Source organism: Odocoileus virginianus, chromosome 27 (genome assembly GCF_023699985.2).
Source record: "Odocoileus virginianus isolate 20LAN1187 ecotype Illinois chromosome 27, Ovbor_1.2, whole genome shotgun sequence".
Classification (NCBI taxonomy): Eukaryota; Metazoa; Chordata; class Mammalia; order Artiodactyla; family Cervidae; genus Odocoileus; species Odocoileus virginianus.
Window position 1 is genome coordinate 25,633,366 of NC_069700.1, and position 18,552 is coordinate 25,651,917.

The window sequence follows — 18,552 nt, forward strand, 5'->3', positions numbered from 1 at the left end:
TCCTCACCCAGCTTCTTCCCCTTCTGTCCTTCAGGAAATCTGGTTAAACGCCAAGTTTGTGGTCCAGTTCCCATCCTTTCAGTATTTGACTGCACCAGGTCTTAGTCGTGGCATGCAGGATCCGCTGTCTTCGCTGCAACACACAGGATCTTTAGTTGCAGCGTGTGAAATCTAGTTTCCTGATCAGGGATTGAACTCAGCCCCCTTGTCTTGGGAACACAGAGTCTTAGTCACTGGACCTCAAGGAAGTCCCTCCAATTGATCTTAACCCTGAATCCCTCTGTACCATATTCTCCACATTTTTCTGGGAAATGTTCATTACAAAACAGTGCTCTGGACTCCCTGAGAAATGGAAAACAGAAGCTTTTTACTCATGGCCCACAGAAAAGCTACACTAACTTGGACTGAGGGGACCATGTGTTTGAACTAGATAGGGATCTACATTCTAGAATACCCCTAGGAGAGGGAAGTCCTATTATTTGAAGCTCATGGAATAATTTCTACTAAGCTTACTAAAGTTGAGGTGGTATCAGCCCTTTGATCTCCTGCTTTGATATCCAACTTGATGGGAATAATTCTAATTGCTAGGTTAATCTTTCAAATTAAAAGGATCTTTTTTGAAGGGAGTGTGTTCTAAAATAGTTGACTGATGCTTAAGTTTTCTCTGACCTTGCCAAACCCAATTCATCCCTCTCATCTCTGTGCTCATGTACAGCTTGATTTTTTTCATTAAAAAAATTTTTTTAATATACTGTTTGTGTGAGTGTGTGTTTGTGTGTGTGTGTGTATGAACACTTAGATGCTTGTGTCTGGGCTGGACTGTGAGCTCCTTTTGAAAGGGAAAGATTCATTCGGTTTTGTATCTCCAACGCACTTATGAAATGCTTATTGAATTGGACAGGATTACATGGATTAAAGGTTCTTTGGGGAAATCCCATTTACATTATTAATCTGCTTGGCAAGTTCTTTCTAGATAGCAATAAGATACAGTTCCTTGCCAGCCTCTGTCCAAATTTAAAATTCCACCTTAGTGAAGCTCCATCATCTTTCTGTGAGTCTGTGGCTTGATGTCACCAATCATGTCTTTATTTCTTCTCCAAGTGTTCCTGGGAGAACTCCAGCCTGCATGCTGGCTCCATTGCCTGGAGCGTGAGGTCCATAGGCCCAGAGTCAAGCATTTGGCCTGCTGGGTCACCTCAAACTCATAAGCCCTGTCCTGTGCACTTGACCCAAGTCGGCCATTGCACACTTGGTCTCAGAGGGCAGCGTGAAGTTGGAACGGCCCACCTGGTTCCCGTGGAGGGGAATGGTGTTCTGTGTGCTTTGGCACCAGACCCAACTGGTACAAATTCTGGCTCCAGCACTTTCTAAGTGTGTGGACTTGGTCAGCTCACTTATTCTCACTGAGACTCAGTCTCCTTTTCTGTAATGCCTTACTGAGCACTGAAGAATTGATGCTTTGAGCTGTGGTATTGAAGGCTTTTGAGAGTCTCTTGGACTGTAAGGAGATCCAACCAGTCCATCCTAAAGGAGATCAGTCCTGAGTGTACATTGAAAGGACTGATGTTGAAGCTGAAACTCCGATACTTTGGCCACCTGATGCAAAGAACTGACTCATTTGAAAAGACCCTGATGCTGGGAAAGATTGAAGGCAGGAGGAGAAGGGGATGACAGAGGATGACATAGTTGGATGGCATCACCAACTCAATGGACATGAGTTTGAGAAAACGCCGGGAGTTGGTGATGGACAGGGAGGCCTGGCATGCTGCAGTCCATGGGGTCACAAAGAGTCAGACACGACTGAGCATCTGAACTGAACTGAACTGAATGCCTTACCTGTAAGAATGCTGAAATAACTGTGAATAAGGATGCAAAGTGGCTACTGCAATGCTCGGTAGCTACGCATGGAGGGAAATCTTTTAAAGATGTATCACACCATCTTTACCAAAGTCAACTTTGAGTTTCAGAGTTAGAGACCAAGGAGATGCTAAAGAAGCCAGAGGCTGTATCTGGTTGTCAAGAGGGAAGAAGTCAGGGAAAAATAGCAGTAGTATTTAGTGTGAATTGAGTGCTCACTCTGAACCAAGCACTATGCTATGCATTTTATGTGGAACATTCTATTTAGTTCTCACAACTCCCTTTTTTTCAGCTTTATTGAGGTATAATAAAATTGTGAGATATTTAAAGTGTACATTGAGATGATTTGATATATATATATATATATATACACATTGTGAAAAAATTCCTCCCATCTAGTTAATTAACACATCCATCACTGTTTTTCTTTTTTTTTTTTTAATTTAGGGGTTGAGAACATTTGAATTCTACTATCTAAGTGAATTTCAATTATATAATCAGTGTTATCAACTACAGCCACCATGTTACACATTATTCATCATACAGCTGAAAATCTGTACCCTTTTATCAGCCTCTCCCTATTTCCTTCACTCCCATTCCCTGGCGGTCACTTCTACTCTCTGTTTCTGTAAATCTGAATTTTAAAAAAATTCCAGGAACTTCCCTGGTGGCCCAGTGGTTAAGACTTGGCCATCCAATGCAGGGGGCATGGGTTTCATCCCTGGTCAGGGAGCAAAGATCCCACAGGCCTCTCAGCCAGAAAACCAAAACATAAAACAGAAGAAATATAGCAATAAATTCAATAAAGACTTTAAATATGGTCCACATCAAAAAATAAAGTAAAAAATTACACATGTAAGTGACCCCTTGCAGTATTTGTCCTCCTCTGTCTGACGTTTCATTTAGCATGATGCCCTCAAGGTCCATCCACGTTGCTATAAATGTTAGTACTCACAACTCCCATTTTACAGATTAGAAAACTAGAGCTCAGTAACATGTCCAAGTTCACCCAGCCAGATAAGTCAGGTCAACCCCAGATAAAAGGCGGACACTGCTCCCTCGGTTGCAGAAGTTCTCATAGCCTCAGCGGGACTCTTGAGATGACCCTTTATGCGAGCTCCATAGCCGGGGTCCACCTCGGGGCAGGCACACATATAAAAGGAAAAACAAGCAAACAGGGCTGGTGAGAGGTGACTGGAATCACCCTTCCCACGAGGAGAAAGAGGCCTACAGAGGCGGAAGGAAAGCTTTGTCGCCTCCTGTGACTGGTTAGGGCAGATCTGGGACCAACCCAGCCCTTCCACCTGGGGATCAGCCAAGCGGGAGGGACCCAGCCCGTTTCCCCGGATCCACAGCACCCTCTTCCTGACTCACGCCTGAGAAGCTCGTGGGGTGGGGGCTGGAGGAGGAAAACTGACAAAACCAGTGATAGAAAAAAAAAAAAACAAAAAACAGATTGGAACATTTATTCGTTCAGCACCAACTCTAAACCGCACCTCCGCCTGCCAAGGCTTAATCGTCATCCCATGGCAGAGTCCCTTCTTAGTCACTGTCTGCCCCTCCAGAGGGACTTGTAAGACAATTACAAGAATTCAGCGATAATCTCTGCCTATTTGCATCTTTCCGTTTTTATTTCCCGGGTTTTCCAGCATTTGCTCTCGTTAAACATCCAATCCCAAAGCCAGCCGAAAAGGCTTGTCAGCATGTTCTGTTACTGTCTCCTTCTGCCTGATTCTATTCCCCGGGTGGAAGTCCCAGGGTTTTGTGTCAGCTTCAGAAAGATCAAGAGGGAAAGGTTAGGCCCTTGGAAGGGAACAACCACGAGGACCTGAGAGAGAACTGGGTTACTAGCTCCATGGTCTTGTATGTTGGAGATGGAACACTGAAGCCAAGAAGGGGCTGCCTGGTGGGCAGCGGGGACCTGCACCCCAGGGGGCATTACCCAATGGTGCTGTCCGCTGAGATCTGGGGAAAAGCCAAGTCTGCTGTGAGAGTCACCATTCAGAACAGCCGGGCCATTGTCACACTTAGAGAACGGAAGTTAGAACACAGCTTCCATAGGGCGGCCTCTTAGATCCTCTACCTCAGCCCCCTCTAGCTAGCGCTTACAGAGCCACGCATGCACAAACACACATGTGCCAATTCACACGCACACACAATGTACACACGCACACATGCCCCCCACACTGTCTCTGCAGAGAGAATGCTTGGAAATTCTTCCAGAGGGGAGTTCTGGAATGACAAGGACTTAAAGATACTGCTTCTTGGAAAGGCTGTCCCGACACTTCTGAGGTTAGAACTTGGTTGGGACTGAGGGGAGTAGTCAGAGCTATGGGTTATGGAAGAATCATGAGGACCGCCCCCCGCCCAGGGTGTTTCTCTTCCTTCTCCCTGAAGACCACCTGCTCTTCTGCTGGTGTTTCACCACCTTGGTCCTTCCTACACATCTCTGGAAAGATTGAATCCTGGGAGAGAGGGGTCTAATTTTTCCTCTTGGGAAGTAGTAGTAGTAGTGAAAGTCACTCAGTTGTGTCCGACTCTTGCGACCCCATGGACTGTAGCCCACCAGGTTCCTCTGTCCATGGGCTTCTCCAGGCAAGAATGCTGGAGTGGGTTACCATTTCCTTCTCCAGGGGACTTTTCCAATCCAGGAATCAAACCTGTGTCTCCTGCATTGCAGACAGATTCTTTACCAACTGAGCTAGGAGGGAAGCCCTTTCCTCTTGGGTGCCACATACAATATCCTGACTTTGCCTTTCATAGTTTTAGCAAAATATACCCTCTGCAAAAAGTAATGGTAATTAAGGAGTACATCCCAGACTGGGGTAGTAGATAGGATGAAGGCTATGTAAGCTGCTGGAACCAGGAGCCTAATTGGACTGAAGGCTATTTACCCCATGACAACCTGGAGGTGAAGGGTCCAGGCCAGCAGGGAAGCTCTGCTCCACACAGTCACTAGGCTTCCAGGTTCCTTCTGTCTTATTGCTTTGCTCTGCCATCCTCTGGAGAGTTGTCTTCATCCAGGTGGTCAGAGCTCTTACTCACAGAGAACAAGGCAACTTATTGTCATAGTAGAAGTGGGGGGGACAATTTATTTTCATGTAAGTAAGTGACACAGAAGTTACACACCTCAGTTCTGCTCATATTCTACCAGAGAGTTTAGTTACGTGGCCACACCTAGCTGCAAGGGAGGCTGAGCAACGTGGTGTCTAACAAGATGAAGGTCTACTGCAGAGGTCAAGGTTTTGTATGAACATGTGCATATGGGCTCTTCATTGACAGCACTAGAGAATGAGAGTTCATTCTTCCAAGGATGACTCTGAGACACTCCTGGTGTGCGTGAGTGTGAAGTCACTTCAGTCCTGTCTGACTGACTCTTTGTGACCCTATGGACCATAGCCCACCAGTTAGGCTTCTCTGTCCATTGAATTCTCCAGGGAGGAATACTGCAGTGAGTTGCCATGCCCTCCTCCAGGGGATCTTTCTGAACCCTTGTCTCTGGCATCTAACTGCACTGATAGGCAGTTTCTTTATCACTAGTACCACCTGCCATCCCTATCTATCTATCTGTCCATCATCAATCAGTCATCTGTCTACCTATCATCAGTCAATCATCACTCACCTATTTATCTATCAATCATCTACCTATCAATCAAATATCTATCTATCTACCTATCATCCATCAATCCATCTATCCTCTATTTTGTCTATCAATCAATTTTCTATCTGTCTTTTATCGATAGATAAATCTATAGATAGATCTATCAACATCATCATCTTCATTGAGGATATAGTGGAAAGCTTGGTAGGAAGATAGACTAGGGATTAAAACATCAAACAAACTGACCGTTTGTTCATTCATTCAGCAAACATTTATCGAGCTCCTACTACAAGCCAGGTGCTGTGCTGGGCATTGAGATATACAGACATGAAAAGCATGTTTATGACTCTGAGTAAACTTGTCTGTGGTTTCTAAACTTGCCAATTCACCCAAACTCTCAGAGAGACAGGTGAACTTGTTTTTAAACATACCTCAAATGATGCTTCTTAGCCATCTCTGTTTAATTGAAGGGTACCCTAAGATTGAAGCTAATTAAAAACAATTACCATTTGCAACTACTTATCTTCTTAATCGCCTGCAACAACAGTTGGGAATTAAATTGAGTGCTGATGTCAATGCGATTATAACCGTCAGCTGTAATCCTGAATTTTCAATTCTCAAGTCCATCAAAACGGCAACCCTGTGCTCATTTATGGGCTGTATAATACACCAATGTTATAAAATTGAACTTTAAAAGTACCGTTTCTGGTTATTTCATTTTCTTTTGACGAAACTGCTGAAAAAAGTTGAAGACCAGTGGAATCAAACTTCTTGATTCTTCCAGTGCAGAGGCTCGCTAGCTCCCTGATTTTCTGTGATGCCTTATAGGGTTGGGATGTAATGTGGGACCCCTTACAGGCAAAACAGCATAAAACACCAGGGAGAGGTCGGAAAGATGGGTAACTTGGTGGTTTGTCAAGAGCCTCAATTGAGAACAGCGAGTGGGTGAATTAGGTTTCCCTCCCTGCCTTTCGGGTGCAGAAATGCACTGCGTAGGAGTCAGAAGTCTGACCGGGCTTGGAAAACCCCTGGGTCAGAGACCTCCATCTCCTCCAGCTGCCAGACTGTGTGTCGAAGGAAAATGATTTTCCGCTCAAAAATGTGCTTTCAACCCCCACAGCTGCCTTGCATGTGGGCTGTAGCAAGGGCCTGGGCCACCCCCCACCTGCCAGACACCCCCAGGGTGACCGTCAAGAGAGTCTGGCCTAAAGCAGCCAAGGAGCGCAACACCAACAGATGGTCGAGAGTTGAAGTGGGTTTGCCGGGTTTCAATGTTATCCACCTTCAAATCCCGGAGGGATGTGATGACTGCCGGGCACAGCTTCTGGGCTCCAGGAACAGGAGAGGAGGTGCCCGGGGCCATTCGGTGAGTTAGTAGTTTTGTCAACATCCTGTTTCCTGTCCTCTCCAATGTGACAGTCGTCTCGGTCAGCACAAAGGTGTCCATGGTTTAACAAGGAGCAATCACCCACCGCCAAAGCTCTGTGGCATTTTAGTCCTGTGCATTCGGTGCCCTGTCCCCTGCCAACAATCTTACCTAGCAGACAGAACAGGGATGAGCACTAGGCTTCAGAGGAGTTGGGTGAACACTGAGGGCGTAAAACCCTGAGCACCGGCACCCTTGCAACCCGTGCACTATCTGTGATTCGAACCAGATCGTCTGGCCCCATTCAGCAGGCTCCCTGCTTCCCTGCTTGGCAGGCTGCCACCTCCCTGGATCCTGGCTGGCTCACTGGCAAGCAAGAGAGAGGAGAAAAAGGAAAAAACAGTGACAGTGTCCAAAGACATCTCCAACCCTAAGGGCCACAGTCAAGGTGCAGCGAGATCCCCCTGCACGCGGCATATAGGTTCCTTTGTCCCAGCGCGTCACCAGGCAGCATCTGGGGTCTCACCCATCTCTGTGGGATGCTCCCATTGGGGTAGATGCTGTGGCACTTGTAGACACACAGCAAGGCCCATACTTTTGAGGAAGAAAAAGAGAACTGAGGAAGAAAGAGTAGCTGCTGGTTGTGTTAAGAATCCCACAAGTATCATCTCTCTTGATTCTCCCAACCGCATCCTGAGGTACATGTGATGGTCCCCCTTTTATGAAATCCGAGGCTCAGGGAAGTTAGGCAGTGCTGAGAGTCATACAACTTGTAAGCAGCCAAACTGGAATCTGGACCTAGATCAGTTGGAATTCTTGAATTTTCAAGGCTTAGTCCTCCTGGGTCTAGTATGCAGTAGGTGCTCAATAAGTGTGCTGAGTCTGGTACACAGTAGGTGCTCAATGAGCGTGCTGAGTAATTGAGTGGGTGGAGTGAGAGCGGCCCAGGCCGAGGAGGGAGATGTGAATCGGTGGTTCCTGGTGCAAGATGGAGGCTGTGGTCCTTATTATGAGGAAAAGGATACTGTGGTCCTGGGGAAGACGGGGCAGGGTGAGACAGCAAAGCTGCCACCACAACCAGGGGGCAGGTTTCTGGAACAGGGGACTCAGCTGGAGAAGGTGGCTGTTTTCCTCTACTCCCGTCCTCCACGCCCACCAAGCCAGGCAGCCAGCAGTCACCCTGGGGGGCTCACTGCCCCATTGCCCACGTCTGCCTTTCTTTCCAGAGGTGATGTAAGAATTAGCAACCTGAGGAGAGGAGCCCTGGCCCACCTCCGAGGTGGTTTGATGCCAGGGCCGGGCGCCGACAGCAGTCTTGGCCAAGATGCATCTCCAAACCACGGGCCTGGGCCGCCCTGCCTGAACTGCCTCCGAGCCCCCTCGGGGGGCGGCTGCGGCCTGACACTGCGGTTCCTGAAGAGCCGACAGATGCTTCGTGCTCAGGAGTCACGGGAGGATTACGACTGTTGGCCCCCTCCTATTACCCCCTCCAGCTGCCCGGGCCCCCGGAGAATCCCTTCCCAGTGTGTGAGGATGTCATCATCACAGCCACATTAAAACAATTTGTAAGCGACATTCTCAAAACGGGAGCGTGACTGATGTGTGTGTGGGGTGGGGGAGCAGGGAGGAGGGAGACTCTAAGTCATAAATACATGGAATACATCTCTCCAGCCTCCCGGGGTAGGAGAAAGGGTTGAAGCAATGTGCGAACTCTTATTAGGGTCCTGTCCTCCTCTTGGTCCTGGCTGTGATGAGCTTTACCTTTCTCGAGATCCCTGTTCCCGATGCTCCAGCATAAAGGACATCCCTGCGGGGCCCAGGAGCGGCCATCAGGAAAGGAAAAGCTGGAAACAAGCCTCGCAGGCACAGCACAGCCAGCACGCCTGCACACCCAGGCACACTCCCTCCCTGCCCTAGCGCCCCCTCCTCTGCCCACGCCGCCCCCTCTGGATGTGCGTCAGAAGCTTCCATGTGTCGGGAGCCCCCGTCACTCAGACACCTCATCAGACCTGGCAGGTCTGGTGGAGCCTGTGCTACAGACAAGCCTCCGGTGTACACTGTCCCCTGGGGAGGTCAGGGTGGGCCCGTGTCCTTCCAGGTCGCACTGCATGATTGTGGGGTGCTCCCCGTGAGCTGGTGGGGCTCGGAGCCAACCCAGCAAGAAGCGAGGCTCCTAGGGGGCCTCCCCATGGTGGGTGACAGCTCTCCCAGACTTGGAGCATGGGTCTCCGGGGAGGAGCAAGGTGGTGAGGCAGAGTATCACCGATTTTGAGGTGTTTTCATTCCTAGAGACCTAGGGAGTAGGTTCGCTTTGGCACCATCTCTCTGTCATCCCAGGAGGCCGGCTGCCCCTACAGCCATGCACACTCTTAGGACACGCTCAGTCGTGTCCCATTCTTTGTGACCTTATGGACAATACAGTCCACGGAATTTTCCAGGCTAGAATACTGGAGTGGGTAGCCTATCCCTTCTCCAACAGATCTTCCTGACCCAGGATTCGAACCAGGGTCTCCTGCATTGCAGGCAGATTCTTTACCAACTGAGCCACCAGGGAAACCCATTCCTAGAGACCTAGGGAGTAAATTCTCTCCGGGGCCCTCTCTCTGCCATCCCAAGAGGCCTGCTGCCCCTACAGCCATGTACGGTACCCTGGGCTTGAATTCCGAGGTCTCCATTTCCAGTGAAGTTGGTGGGTCCATTTCCACCCCTTGCGACCTATGCCTGGAAGAAAACATGGATCCTGTTCCCTTGACTGTTTCCTAAGTTTTATGAAAAACTGTGGTTATGAGTCAACACCAGACAATGACTAAAAGAAACTGGAATATTGCTTTGTAAAAACATATATAAAGTATGGATTGTATTATTTAATTTACACTTCCCTGGTGGTTCAGACGGTAACGAATCCATCTGCAATGTGGGAGACTGCATTCAACCCCTGGGTTGGGAAGATCCCCTGAAGGTAGACATGGCAACCCATTCCAGCATTCTTGTCTGGAGAATCCCCATGGATAGAGGAGCCTGGTGGGCTGCAGTTCATGGGGTCACAAAGAGTCAGACATGACAGGGACTAAGCACATTCACTCTCGTACTTAACTTGGCTTCTACCATCTATCATTTACTTTTATATTAGGAAAACCCTCTACTATGGGATGGTATGGTTATGGTAGATGCCTGGACACTATTAAAAATATACAGCCAGTCATTATATATAACTGTAGTGCTGACTGTTATGCATTTTACATCTCTATTACTGGAAGAATCATATGAAATCATTCATTGGAATGTCATATTTAATTAATTGGCCTCATCTTTTTAGTTTTGCTCACCAACAACCCAAATATTATTTGGTCATGCTTCAGGATTTGATCAATTGAAAGAACATAAACATTCATTAAATTTTTCACTTTATGTTGTCAAACAAGAGATATTTTTCTTCCTTTTAAAAACAGTCTAACAGTTTTACTTGAAAAAAATCTAACATGGGTAACAAATGTTGGTGAGGATGTGGAGAAAAGGGAATCCTTGTACACTGTTGAATGTACATTGGTCCAGCCATTTGGAAAATGGAGGCCTCTCAAAGAGCTAAAAACAAAACTACCGTATGACCCTGCAATTACACTTTTGAGTATGTATCTGAGAAGAACAAAAACACTAATTCAAAAAAAGATACCTGCACCCCAACATATATTTGCAATCATCAAGATAGGTAAACAACCTGTGTCCATAAACAGATAAATAAATAAAGAAGGTGTGGTATACATATACAATGGAACACTACTCAGACATAAAAAAAGAAGAAAATTTTGCCATCTGAAGCAACATGGATGGATTCTGAGGGCATTTTGCTAAGTGAAATAAGTCAGACAAAGACAAACACACTATGATATTACTTATTTGTGGATTCTAAAAAAATAGAACCAAGTAGTGAAGATAACTGAAAAGAAGCAGAGAACAACTCAGTGATTAGCATTGTGGGGGAGATAAAGGGTGGGAGAGTGGGAGGTACTAAGTGTGGGGTGTAAGACAGGCTCAAGAATGTAATGTATAGCATGGGGAGTATGGCCAATATTTGTAAGAACTATAAATGGAAAGTAACCTTTCAAGTGGTATAAAAAGTAAAAATTTTAATTGTTGTTCAGTCGCCCTGTCATTTCCGACTCTGCAACCCTATGGACTGTAGCAGGCCAGGCTTCCTGTCCATCACCAACTCCTGGAGCTTGCTCAAACTCATGTCCATCGAGTCAGTGATGCCATCCAACCATCTCATCCTCTGTCACCAACTTCTCCTCCTGCCTTCTATCTTTCCCAGCATCAGGGTCTTTTCCAATGAGTCAGTTCTTCATATCAGGTGGCCAAAGTATCAGTCCTTCCAATGAAAAAATAAATAATTTTTAAAAATTTAATAGTTTTTATTTCTCCTTTGGAATAGATACTCTTTTTTTGTTGCTTCAAATGGATACAAATCAGTTAGGGTCTCAGCAGGAAACAGATGGCACATGGGTGATTGGGGGAGAGTTTAATGAAGCAACTCTTAGAAGGGGGGCAGGGAGAAAGAGTGCAGCACCCAAGAGCTGGTCACAGTGGGGAGACATCCCAGCCCAGGCCAGAGGAGGAGTGAGCAGAAACCATCTCAGAAGAGAACTGGGTAGGAGGAGCAGCTGCTGACCCTTTGTTAGACTCCCCCGCCCTCCATCACCAACCCCTTCCGTCCCACAGGCCGGGAGGGAACTAGCTATGATCACTTGGACCTCAGACCCTCCTTTCTCAGACTTCTTATTGATTCTCCAACTTGCCAAACCCCAGGGGCAGGCTGAGTACCTGGAAGCAGGGTGACCCCATCAAGTCAGCTTTGCCAAAACAGAAGAGCAGAGAAGGAAGGAGGATCCCTGGGGACAAACAAGAGTCACCCACTTTGTGACATCTTCTGCTTTTCTTCCCTAGTTTCTTGTATTTATCTGTATATACTGTCCCCAGATTAACCATCACAGAAGCTTTTTTTTCTTACAAAGCTCAAAAAAGAACTGGTATGGGAGTTCCCTCACAGCCCAGTGGTTAGGACTCTGGGCTTCCACAGTAGGGGGCAGGGGTTCAATCCCTGGTTGGTGAACTAAGATCCTGCAAGCCGTGTGGAGAGGCCAAATGTTGACTCTTTTGTTAGGATATCACTTATTAAATCTGAATCTTTAAAAAATTACTTTCAAAATGTTTGACTATTGCTCTCCATAATTTCTCTTTAAAAAAATCCAAATCTTGACACAATTTTCAACCTGCTTTTGTAGCTCTTACCCCATAGGAGGCCCTTGAGGTCTCCTCCAGTTTTTATTTTCTAAATTCTAAGCTCTTTGAATGTATTATTCAATCCCTAACCATATTTTATTTGAAGAATAAAAGTTTATGGTGGAAAGACTTAAAGTGCTTTATCTTACATCTTCCACTGCATCTTTCAAACACAGTGACTTACCAACTTAAATCAGACTGGAAATTCTCCTAAAATCTTGGTTGAAATATCACATACTTTCCATAGCATTATACTGGTACTCTGTATGAAATCCAATGAGATTTTCATATAACTATTTTTTAGTGAAAAATTTTTCTTCTCAAACACTGATGATAAGTTTAGATATATTACTTCAAACATCACTATTTTCAGTTCCATAAGATAGACAAAATCTATTAAATTAATTTCAAAGTCTTAAATTTCACATATAAGTAAATTTTTAACAGTACTTCAGTGTGAAAGAGTGAAAGCTTTGTCAACCATGATTGACATTTTATTGCTTTGATGTATAAGTTTTCCAAAAAGCAATTACACACTTTAGTAGGCAAATGTTTTATAACAAGGAGGACCATAAACTAGACTATAATAATATGACCATATCAAAAATACTGTTTCTGAAGTCTATTAGATATTTTACATCTGAAAATACTGGGTTTATTTTAAATAACCACTTGATATTGCTACCAACCCTAATTAATGGTAATTCTTAATTTTTTATTTCTTTATTGACAGTCATTGATAAATTTTTTTTCCCACAAATTTTGATGATTTCAAAAGCTTTTTTATATAAAATTGACCCCTGATAATCTCTTACTTTCTTCCTCCCTGATGATCTCAAACTTTCTTTATTGGGATCTTGAACTTGAATGGAAGAAAATTGCCATTCTGATTATATATTTAAGTGTTTAGCACTTTCAGTTTTTAATGGTACAACTTCTGAGCACTGTTTACATCCCCCATTTCCACTACTAGCAAAATAAGCTAGTCACATTTTTGTTGAGATAAGTTGTAAATTGTTTCCCACTCTAGCAATATAAGTTATCTGGTTGATTTTGTAAAATATTTCAACAGTATCCATAAGACATTCTGTTTGGGTTTGTTGCATGGGGTTGGGAGATGTTCCAGGTTACAGCTGATGATTAATATCCTATCTTCTTTGTTTTCCTGCAGAGTCAGAAGATTCACATGTATGGTATTTTTCAAAGGAACATTAAAAAACTTATCTCAGCTTTGATGTGTTTTCATTCTGAGTCTTCGGGGTTTTGTTTGCTTTCAAGCGAGCACATATCAGCAGAACCAGCAAGACAGTAAGACTGATTCAAAGAAAACTGGAGTGAGCAAACTATTTATACCAACTAATTTAGAAACATAACTGCTTAATAACCCACAGAGCAAAAACATTGTAACCTTTGGAGTTTTCTTTTCTACAAGACAGAAACAGTTATATCTCCTCTGAACCAAATTCATTTACACTGCTATTGGACAAAAATCATTTGCGTCAATCTTAATTTTATACAGGTTAACGCTTGTCTTTATGGGTCTGTGAAACATTCTAAATCAACAGCAAGTAGTCTTTTTCCTATTGTGTTGCTCTATTTCCTTTTTAAAAATTATTTATTTGTTTATTATTTATTTTTGGCTGTGCTGGGTCTTTGTTGCTGAGTGTAGGCTTTCTCTGATTGCGGTGCACAGGCTTCTCATTGTGGTGGCTTCTCTTGTTGTGGAGCACGGGCTGTAGGGTGTGTGAGCTCAATAGCTGTGGTGCACGGGCTAAGTTGCCCCTTGGCATGTGAAATCTTCCAGGACCAGGGATCAAACCTATGTCCCCTGCGTTGGCAGGCAGACTCTCAACCACTGAACCACCAGGGAAACCCTCTACTTCCTTTTCCAGTGAGAAACCTTAGCTGTGATTATAACCTGCTATTAGTGAGTTCTAACAAGCCAGAAAACTTAAAGATAGTCTTGAGAACTTAGCTCTTTCGAAAAATAAGAAAGTCTTGTAGTTCACTCTGTTTAAAAACAATCAAAAGCGTGGGGGGGGGGGGGCAAAAAAGCACTGAATATACAGTCATTCTAAAATATGAAATCTTTGCTCTCCAGGGAAAGAAAATTTTATACCAAGTGTTAAAAGCAGACTGGGCACTCCAAGACCAATTTGTCACCGTGGTAGAAAGAAAACAAAATTCTGACTTTTGCATTAATATTATATTTGCAGTAAATGCATAACAGGTTTCTGTTTCTTTAAAAAATCTTATGAATAAGTTCATAAAACTTAGCCAGTACTGGCAAAATTTTACATTTTACTTTTCATTGCCTATTTTGATACTTATTATTTGTAGGTATTATAATTCAAGGCAAATAAAATTCTCTTTTCACAAAGGTTCTACTAATTCCTCCATTCATAGAGGTTTTCCTCTTTCACCATCTTCTATTATGTCTGGAACCATCAAACTCTGTATTTTAGGGCAAAATTAGTTTTTCCCCCTTAATAAGCAGAATCACCAACTGCAAAAGCATACATACTTCTCTGTCATTATTACTCCTATATTAATCACCCATATAAATTAGAACTTTTTCCAAAGTAGTCCAGGTCTTTTTTATGATAAGACCTGAAAGAGTAGCTTTTGGGGGCGGGGCGGGGGCGGATTTGGTTTGTTGTTGTTGTTTTGTCTATTTGTGTAGACTTCTGCCCCTGGTTTATATATAACAGATTATTCTGATTGTTAGGTAGACCTTGGCCTTGGAGCAATGAAAGAGACAAGTTCTATTTTAGAGTTCAGTTTGTTTGATTAAGAGATTCTACATAAATCCCATACATGCTGTAATGCTGGAAAGTTTGTCTAAGAAGGCCACATCCTGTGGATGCAAACCTGCCTGGACATGCCTGGGTTGAAGCAGCTTGAAAGGGCTTATTCGGATGAGAAGCCAAGAAGCCTCTGGAAGGAACTCTCTGTTAAGTTCTATCTCAACACGCCTGAAGTAACAAGACCCAGTCTGACAGTGATTCCCGAAGAGATGAAGTAGCTGGGCACCTCTTACTGTGTTAGTGAGGACTGAGCTTAGCTAAAAGTAACAGAAATCATGAGTCAACAGTGACTAACATAAACTAAGGAGAATTTTATTTTTCTCTCAAAACAAGAAGTCCAGAAAAAAAAATTTCCTAGTATTAGTTCAGGGGTTAAGGATTCCAAGGCTGAAGTCTCAGGAATTTCCTTGGCCTTTCCCCTGCTGGTCACAACATTATATTGAACCTCCAGCCACTATTTCCAAATTATAACCAGAAAGTAGAAAATAGGAATAAAGATCCAAGAAAAAGAGGCAAAACTGGTATCAGAAAAGCAAAATGTTTCCTCCAAATCTCCAGTAGACTTTTGCTGTGGTTTATCGGTCCAAACGGGCTTCCCAGGTAGTTCAGTGGGAAAGAATTTGCCTGCCAATGCAGCAGATGTGGGTTCGATCCGAACCTTGGGTCAGGAAGATCCCCTGGGGAGAATAATGGCTACTTACTTCAGTATTCTTGTCTGGGAAATCCCACTGACAGATGAGCCTGGCTGCAGTCCAAGGGGTCACAAAAGAGTTGGACATGACTTAGCGACTAAACAACAACAACAATTGGTCAGGATGACATTTGGACGTGTCTGGCCTGCTAAAATCAGGACTCTATTCATAGAGAAGAAGGTGTGAAGGATGTTGAATACGTGTATCTGTCAGAAAACCAGAGTCCAGTTTATGTAGTTCAAGCAGAAAGATGGATCTGATGCAGGGACACAGGGTGTGTATAGGACAGCTGAAAAGAGGAGCAGGGAAGGGAAGGCTGGCGCTGGCTCTGCATCCACTGCCAGCTTTTAGGACATCAGAAATTTACTACCACAGGAAACCACTACTAATTCTAGAGCTCTGGCTACTAGAACTACCCATAGCATGCAGGCAGGTGATTCACAGGGGAAAAACCAGAGGTGGCTGCAAAACCCCACATCTGCCCAAACCAATATGACTGCCCACCACGGCCGGAGGAAACATGTGGTCAGTGTCTCCCCTCTCTCTTCCAGGTCTCAGATGAGTGTGTCATTGTGGAATATAAATGGGATGCCTGCTGACAGTGGATTCTGGGAAATGTAGTTCACAGGCTTCCAGCCCTGCCTTCCAGAGGAGATGTGGGCCTGAGTGGTGCTGAATACCAAGAGTTCATTTAGCACTGTAGGCAATAGGACAGTTTCCCACTCTCATGCAGAGTGAGGTGTCAGACTCCGTGTGAGTGTGGAAGGGCTGAAAATCCCCCCAGGTGCTCTTACTACTGGGTCACTTCTGCAAGTTCACTGATAGTTCAGTTGGTAGAGGATCTGCCTGCAATACAGGAGATCCCAGTTCGATTCCTGGGTCAGGAAGATCCACTGGAGAAGGGATAGGCTACCCACTCCAGTATTCTTGGGCTTCCCTTGTGACTCAGCTGGTAAAGAATCTGCCTGCAATGTGAGAGACCTGGATTCGATTCCTGGGTTGGGAAGATCCCCTGGAGAAAGGAACAGCTACCACTCTAGTATTCTGGACTGAAGAATTCCACGGGCTTTTTAGTCCATGGGGTCACGAAGAGTCAGACACGACTGAGCAACTTTCACTTCACTTCATTTCTGCAAGGGAAGTGAGACACAAATTTATAATGCTTGGTGCAAAGACAACGGGTTATGTCCAGAGGAGCAGGGAAATTCTTAAAACAATTAGAATGTGTGTAACTCGGATCGCCCTCTCTTTTTCATGCTCCTTTACCCAAAGCTTTCCAACACAGCCCTCTTACACAAGTTACCTGCACCCCAGACCAGAGTTCCGCAGGAAGGAGGTTGGGAGAGAAAAAGGATGGTGTCAGTGGGTCAAGACTGGTTACCTTGGGGCTGTCAAGGGGGGAAAGGATGCTTGCTCACTTTAGTCCATCAACACTCAGGACAGAGACAGGACTGGGACAGAGGGTAGCAATCTGGGAACTCCTGGCTAATGTCACGAGAAGAGCTGTGATTGGAAAAGACAGAGTCACCTCAGTCTCCACCTGAAGCAGCAGCCTTGGAACCAGAGACCCACATGGCTAAGACACATGATGTCACTGAGGGACTTTCCTGGTGGTCCAGGGGCTAAGATACCACCATCCTGATGCAGGGGGCCAGAATTCAATCCCTGGTCACAGATCTAGATCTCACATGCTGCGACTAAGAGTCTGAATGCCACTACTAACGATCCCCATGGCGCAATGAAGATCAAAGATTCCGCATGCCGCAACTAAGACCCAGCACAGCCAAATAAGTAAATTAAAAAAAAAAAAGATGTCACAGAATGGCCAGGATGACTGTGATAGAGGAGCTGGGAGAGAGACCTGGAAGAAGGTTGTCACAGTTCTGAGCTACAGAAATATTGCTTTATTATCATTACTGGAGCCTTACTGTCCCCTCCCCAAAGATAAGAATCAAACCTTCACCAGCCAAGTACCCGATCGTAGGAAGCTCATTACACGCACAGCAACGAGTGGCTCCAGGCAGAAAATGAGATCCTATGGACAGGAGGGATGAAAGTGGCAAGGGGTGAGTTCTGCCTCTCTCCTCCCGGTGTGGCCTGCGAGCAGCCAAGCCCCACCGTTGCTTTCTATGTTTTGAAAATACGAACATATTTAAAGAAGATTTGAGACATACTTGGTTGGTGGTTGCAGGGATTTCCGCAGAAGGGCTCCAAGGAGCCAAAAGCATCACGGGCCCTGTCCTTTCCCCCAGAACGCTGGAATGGTCGTTACACGAGCTGCAGTTGACCTCAGCGGCTGGGGAGGTTTGCAGAACTTAAGTAGCTCTTTTTAGGTAATATGGAGTAAGTAAGACCAGTGGCTCCGGAGCCAAACCCTAAAGTGGATGTGAACTCGTCAGAGGAGCCAAAGCGGAGGTTTTTAGAACAAGGGTGATGTCACAACTGACTGGAGTTCACCTCAGCTGCTTGGCCCTCCGGTCACAAGTCAGTCATGGCTGGAGTCCAGCCTTGGCTCTGCAAGCCGGAGGGCGGGAGGGAGCGACGAGGAGGCGGAGGGGCAGGAAGTGACACACAGGAACCTGGATAGAGCTTGGGCCTGGCCTCTTGGCTCCCATCCCCGGAGCCGCTGTTGATGGCCTTCGAGGGGTGACAGCTGTCCGCTGGAGAGGCGAGCCCAGAGGCGCAGTGGATCTGAAGGCTGTGGGAGGGGGGAAGTTGCTGACTTCCGGCCGAGGAGCCTCTGCCAGTCATCTCCCCGGGATGGACAGAGCGGGCGGTAGCCGCCAAGGATGCTGCCAGGGAGCTTGAGGGGAAAGGGCCGACCTCGCCTGAGGGCTCCTCTTCTCCTCCTGGGGAACTAGAAGTTGCCCCGCCTGACTCTGCTCGGAAAGATGTAGGACCCCCAGTGAATCCAGGTCTGCTGGCCCAGCCTGCCTCTCTGGAGTCAAGATA